We start from the raw sequence: 7,234 nt of genomic DNA on the forward strand, positions 1-7,234 counted from the left end.
TGCTCCAATGTTCAGAGGGTTTTGCTGCCCTTTAAAAGTTGTCAAATTTGCCGGGTGTGGTGGCGCACGCTTGTAATCCCCGCACTTGGGAGGCGGAGACAGGAGGATGCACAGGTTCAAAGCCAGCCGCGCTGGCTTAAGAGACCCTGTTTCCAAATAAAAAGCATATATATATATATATGTCTGGGAGTGTAGTGTAGCCTAGAGGTAGAAGGGCTTCCAGGAACCCCAGTACCACCAAAAGAAAAAATTGTAAAATTTTTAATTCAAGCAGATAACACTAATAAGAGTGATATCAGCCTATCTTTATGCTGTACCTTATGCTCATCCATCCACAGGAGTTAGCTCGCTTAGTCTCCATAACACCTAAAGAAATAGCAATCTTTTTTTTTTTTTTTTTGCGGGTCTGGGGATGGAACCTAGGGGCATTCTACCTCCGAGCTACAGCTCCTGCCCTATTTTTTATTCTTTACTTTGAAACCGTTTCTCACTGAGTAGCAGAGGGCCTCACTAAGTAGCTGAAGCTGTCCGCGAACTGCAGTCTTCCAGTCTCAGCCTCCAGAATGCTGGGATTACAAGCATGCCTGGCTAAAAATAGTACTCATTTTAGTTGGGCATGGTGGTGCATACCTGTAATCCCAGTGCTTGGGAGGCTGAGAGAGGAGGTTTGCAGATTTGAGGCCAGCTTCAGCAACTTAACCAGACCCTCAGAAACTTAGCGCGACTCTGTTTCAATATAAAAAATTAAAAGGGCTAGGGTGTAGCTCAGAGGTAGAATGTGCCTGGATCTCATTTAGTTGCTGAGGTTGGCCTCAGACCTGTGATCCTCCTGTATTATTTTCTCAGGTTTAGATGTGTGCCATCATGCCTGGCTCAGTACATATCACTACTGTTGTTATTGTTATAATGTGCCATTATTGTTATATTGGGAATTGAATCCTGGAGCATTCTACCTCTGAGCTACACCCCCAACCCTATTTTACTTTTTATATTTCAAAATAGGGTGTCACTAAGTCATGGAGGGTCTAAGTTGCTGAGGCTAACCACAGACTTGTGATCCTCCTGTTTCAGTCTCCTAAAAATCCTGGCATTCACCAGGATTTTAGGTGAATGCCACCATGCCCAGCTCAGTACACATGATTAATGAATCACTTTTTAAAAAAAAATTTGGGTACTGGAGGTGGAACCTAGAAGCTTTTCTACCACCGGGCTACACTCCCAGACCTATTTTCTACTTTGTTTGGAAACAGGGTCTCACTAAGTTACTGAGAGCCTCACTAATAGCTGAGGCTGGCTTTGAACCTGCGTGATCCTCCTGTCTCAGCCTCCTAAGTGCTGGGATTACAAGCGTGCGCCACCACGCCCGGCTAATGAACCACTTTTTTTTTTTTTTTTTTTTTTTTTTTTGGTGGTACTGGGTTCCTGGAAACCCTTCTACTTCCGGGCTACACTCCCATATCTATTTTTATATTTTTTATTTGGAAACACGGTCTCCTAAACCAGCGCTGCTGGCTTTGAACCTGCGCGATCCTCCTGTCTCCGCCTCCCAAGCGCGGGGATTACAAACGTGCGCCACCACGCCCGGCTAATGAACCACTTAAAAAAAAAAATTTTTTTTTTTTCAGGTAAGAGAGAGGTTGTACACTTGGCAAAGCAATTCAGAGCACAAAGCGTTTTTGTAAATTAGCTAGTTTTGAGTTTCTAACTCTTTCTCTTGCCAGATTTGCTGATTCATCGCCTCCATAACGCTTGCTTCTGTCTGTCTTTGGCCATTCCCACGAACGAACGCCCCCTTTTACCTTTCTTCTATATCTTTCCTCGAAACTGTTCTCGCGAAGTCCTGCCGTTAACAATTCAATAGTGTGCACCTTATGTCTGTGTGTGTGTGCATGTGTGTGTGCTTTTAATATTTATGTCTAAGAAAACATTATCTAATTCAAGGTAACAAAGAGTGGTACCTAGCAGGCCGGGAGGGCGGGGCGGGCGGGACCTGCGCGGAGCCGCTGCAGGCAGTGTGGGGTCGCCATGGCGGAGCTGCAGCAGCTCCCGGTGCAGGAGGCGGTGGACTCCATGGTGACGAGCGTGGAGAGAGAGAACGTCCGGAAGATGCAGGGCCTCAGGTTCCGCTGCAGCGCCAACTGCTGAGAGGGCAACCAGGCATCCGTGCAGCAGGTGCACCAGAGCATTGAGCGCCTCCGCGAGCCCCTGGCTCAAGCCCGGGGCCTGGTGAAGTTCCAGGACCGCCTGGCCCGGTGTGCCACGCACTGCAGTGACAAAGCCAACGATCCGATGGACGCAGGGAGTAAGGGGCTTCAGGTGAAACGGCAGCTGGACAGTGTGTGGATGACCACATACACCTCATCCCAAGGAGATGAAGGACTCTCTCATCCATTGGGAAATAAGGTCTTTGCCAGGGGCCATCGGGGCTCACAGCAGGAATCTATTTAAGGGAAAAGGGAATCTTAATCTTTTAAGCAGTTTTATATATGAAGAAACTAAGGGTGGCAACAAATTTTAAGGCATAATGCCACTTACCTCTAGACACTGGTTCCTTTGTGTTTGGGTCCTAGAAAGTGAAAGGTAGCACAGGAGAGTTTCTAAAGCCTAATTTATTATTTATTTATTTACTTATTTTGGTGGTACTGAGGTTCCTGGAAGCCCTTCTACCTCCAGGCTACACTCCCAGACCTATTTTATATTTTTGAAACAGGGTCTCTTACACCAGCGCCTGGCTTCAAACCTGCGCGATCCTCCTGTCTCTGCCTCCCAAGCGCGGGGATTACAAGCGTGCGCCACCACGCCCGGCTCTAAAGCCTAATTTAATGTGGTGAGTGTTTGAGTGGCAGTACCAAGCCAGAGCCCTTCAAAACATCAGATGATACTTAACAATACAGGTAACTATGGGCTGACAAGTTCCTCTGACCTGCCTACGATCTGATAGTTTAAGAAGATGTTTCTGTTTTTCTTTTTTACCAGCCTCCTGTTTGCCAGAAGCGTTGCCATACCATTTTCCATAAGCTGTAAAACAAAATCCAGGAAGACACTAATTTAGGAGAGGGGAAATTATTTTTCAGGTCTTTATTTTTCTTGGAGTAGATTTAAGATGTGGAGTTGGAAGAGAGAATAATTGAATAAGAACTTGGAAAGGTTCCTTGTGTCTATCCTTTACTGGCGATCAAGATGTGGATTCTTAATGCATTTCAGCTGGGAGACTGTTGCAAAAACATGAGAAGCCATGTCAGTGAACAGCAGAGCCTTCTTCGCTGGCATGTGGGCTCTTGGGCTTTCTGCGGCAGAGTGACAGGGCAAACTTAGTGACACTTTCCTCTCGAAGGAAAGGGCTTTGGATTCTGAGATACACACACACACACACACACACACACACACACACACACACATACATATACATACTGTATCTGGGAATAAACAATGAAGTAGGAGCTGCTGGCTAGTTAAGAGACCTATGAAGTACGGGACTTGGAAAACCCTGATTTTCATAGAACATACTGGAATAAAAGCCCAAATGCAGCATGGGTTACTCGGCCCTCTGAGTTAACAGGGGCATCCAGAAGGTCAAAGAACAAGCAGCTTGGGCTGGGACAAGCTAACTCCTTTAGAGCAAAGGAGGGACACGCACACCCCACCCTTTTACCTGGGGCTTTTGCAACATGCTATGTTCCTGCCCCAGCATGGCATCTTATCTTTTGGATAAGGACCATGTTGTCTTTTTACCAACTTACTACTTGAAATAATATAGCCTGTTTGCTGTGTCAGAACTGTGATATATTTTCCAAGTGGTTTGGTTTTAAAGTTTCATCGTTTCCCCACTAATGTGTTTTCTTTCCTTGCATCTGGGCAGTGACTATATCACTCTCTCAGTATGCTTCTCCTTGTTATGTGTGAAATAAATTTCTTAAGATGTCCAGAAAAAAAAAGATCGGTACCTATATTTTTCCAGGAATTTTATAGCATTAGCATCTACATTTAGGTCTTGATACACTTTGGGTTGATGTTTGTGTATGGTGTGATGCAGGGATCCTTCTGCACAGAAATGTCCAGTTGTCATGGCTCCATTTGCTGAAGCCCACCCTTCACCTATTGGATTTTCTTGGCACCTTTGTTGAGAACCAATTGACTGTTAGTGGGAAGGTCTGTTTCTGAGCTCTCAATTCTGTTCCACTTAAATATGTTTTTTTTTTAAAGTTAGCTTAAATATTTTATTTTCTTTGAATTGTAAATAAAGCTGTTTACCTAATTTCGAATTTGTTCATTACTTCTGTATAGATAGACAGTGGATTTCTGTATTTTGATCTTGATCTTGAATTTTATAGCCTTGCTAAATTTATTGGATTTTTTTTATTGGGGATTGAACCAGGGGCATTCTGCCTCTGAACTACAACCCTAGCTTTTTCATTTTTAAATTTCGAAACAAGTCTTGTTGAATTCCTGAAGCTGGCACTGAACCTGCAATTCTCCTGTTTCAGCCTCCCAAGTACTGGGATTACAGGCATGTACCACAATGCCAAGCTTGATCAGTTCTAATAGCCTTTTAGTGAATTCCTTAAGATTTTCATGTAATCAGTATATGCAGACCGTTTTACCTCTTCCTTTTAGACCTGTGATGTTTGTTTATTTGTTCATTTGTTTTTTTCTTTTTCTTCCCCAGTTGTTCTGGCTAGCATCTCTAGTCCAATGTTGGCATCATAAAGCAGACATTGTTCTCTTACCCTTGTCCTCAGGGGGAAGAATCTCAGTGCCCCATTAGTAGGTATGACACTAGTTGTGGGTTTTTATAGATGCCCTTCATCAGGTTGGGGAGGTTCCCTTCCATTCCTAGTTAGTTTACTTATTTAATTGTGAAGGAGCATTGAATTTTGTTAAATGCCTTCTCTGTGTCTACTGAGATAATGTGGTTTCAAACCTTCATCTTAATTGTATTGATTTGTTGTATTACTTAATTTTTTGGCTGTTAAACCAATCTTACATTTTTGGGATAAATCCTACTTAAGTAGGATTTGTTAATTTAAATATATTGATTTAATAATCAATACACTTACATATTAAGTATATAATAGCTTTTAACATATTAATTTATATTTATGTATAAATTGTGCATAAATTATATATTAACTTATATTAATTTTCTATATTAATTATATTAATTTTCTAATTTAGTCTCTTAACTTGTTATAGGTCTATTTATATTTTCCAATTTTCTCTTTTTTGTGTGTGAGGAGAGGGTACTGAGAATTGTACCCAGGGGCATTCTGTTTTTGAGCTACACCCACAGCCTTTTATTATTGTTTAATTTAATTAATTAATTTTTTTTTGCAGTACTGGGAATGGAACTCAGAGGCAGTCTGTCTTCAAGCTCACCCCAGCCCTGTTTTCTTTCTTTCTTTCTTTCTTTCTTTCTTTCTTTCTTTCTTTCTTTCTTTCTTTCTGATGGTACTGGGGATGGACCCCTTCTCCGGGCTACACTCCCAGACCTATTTTATGTTTTTATTTGGAAACAGCAAGGCTGGCTTTGAACCTGTGCAATCCTCCTGTCTCTGTCTCCCAAGCGCAGGGATTACAAGTGTGCGCCACCACTCCTGGCTCTTTTTTTTTTTTAAATAAATTTTTATTGGTGCATTGTAGTCATACATCTCAATGGGGGAAAAAAAAAAACTTGTGGAGATATTCATGCACATATCACCCAATTAGCCCCTACTCAATCTCTAACCCCTTCCCTCCCCCTCCCACCTACCCATGCTTAGCTTCTTGATTGACTTTGATATGTTTAAGTACATCATGTGCTTTAAAGAGTTTCCCTTATCCTCCCTCTTATCCCCTCAGATATGTCACCTTCATTGCTCCTCTATAGGGCCCCTTCTTCATCTAGAGTTCCTCCTGTTACCCATTTCTCCCTAATATTTTGCACATTAAGAAAAGTTTCTGATTTCTTATGTTTTTTGTGACATTTCACTGTAAATGCCATAATTTTGTTCTCCCTTATGGCTGAGCAAAATTCCATTGTGTACATATACCATAGTTTTGAAATCCACTCATCCATTGAAGGACATCTTGGCTGATTCCATAGTTTGGCAATGGTGAACTGTGCAGCTATGAACATGGTTGTTCATGCATTAGTTTGGTATTTTGGTTTTCATTCTTTTTGGTAGATACCCAGAGGTGGTATTGCTGGATCATATGGTAAGTTCGTTTTTCTTCTTATGAGTATCTTCTTTTTTTTTGAGTTTTTATTTTTTAAATTTTGTTAAAACAATTTTTATAGAACATAAATAGTATACATTTAAACTATATTTGATGCCCTCTCCCCCCCACCCCCGTTTTCCCTTCCCCCCTCCCACCAATGGTTGTCCAGGTTAACCATGTCATATTCATAATTTTATACATGTTCAGATGTGTAATCAAGATAAGCCTTCCTCCTCTCCTATCTTTCCATTCAAACTTTGCTGATATTTCCCCTCCATTATCTGGAGTCCCACTGGTATCCTCTGTGTTTCCTAGTTTGGGCATATTAGAGGAAACATATGTACCTTCTCCTTCTGTGCTTGGCTGATCTCACTTAACATAATGTTCTCCAGGGCTTTCCATCTTCTTGCAAATGATATAATTTTGTTCTTCTTTATGGCTGAATAGAATTCCATTGTGTGTATTTCCCACAGTTTTGCTATCCATTCATCTGTTGATGGAGATCTGGGTTGGTTCCATATTTTGGCTATTACAAATTGTGCTGCTATGAACATAGGTATGCATATGTTGCTGTATTTCCAAAGGGGTTGAATTCAGAGAAATACAGCAACTTATGAGTATCTTCTATACTGTTCTCCAAAGTGGTTGCACCAACTTGCAATCCCACCAACAATGTATTAGAGCTTCTATTTCTCCACACTTATTCCTACTTATGGAAAACCTGAAAGCCAGAAGGTGAGTAACTTTGACAGGATGATCCACTCACAACCAATTATTTTTTTTTAAATAGAGGTCACTTGGGTCTGGAAGTCTGCTGAGAGATTAGGTGAGGCAGCAGCAGCTTCTATTGCTTCCTGGCCACACAGTTGAAGAAACCCACTGGTCCTTTGCTGTGAAGCAAGCCCCAGTTCCAGGCCTGCTGTGCAACAGGCTCCGGGACCAGCCTTGCTTTCTCCAGATCCACCTGGTCTCGCCCCCTGGCATTCTCTGGTTCCTGTCACTGTGAGCATGACATTTACAGAGGTTCCTATTTTCC

General features: G+C 42.0%; 1 pseudogene across 1 annotated transcript; it reads left to right on the plus strand.

Moving 5' to 3' along the window:
- Positions 1 to 2,025: 2,025 nt before the first annotated feature.
- LOC308266787 (protein FAM136A-like) lies at positions 2,026 to 2,375 on the plus strand (annotated as a pseudogene). Its single transcript has one exon. The product of its transcript is annotated as a protein FAM136A-like (transcript).
- Positions 2,376 to 7,234: the final 4,859 nt, after the last annotated feature.

This window comes from Muscardinus avellanarius (genome assembly GCF_963383645.1).
Source record: "Muscardinus avellanarius genome assembly, chromosome: 9".
Classification (NCBI taxonomy): Eukaryota; Metazoa; Chordata; class Mammalia; order Rodentia; family Gliridae; genus Muscardinus; species Muscardinus avellanarius.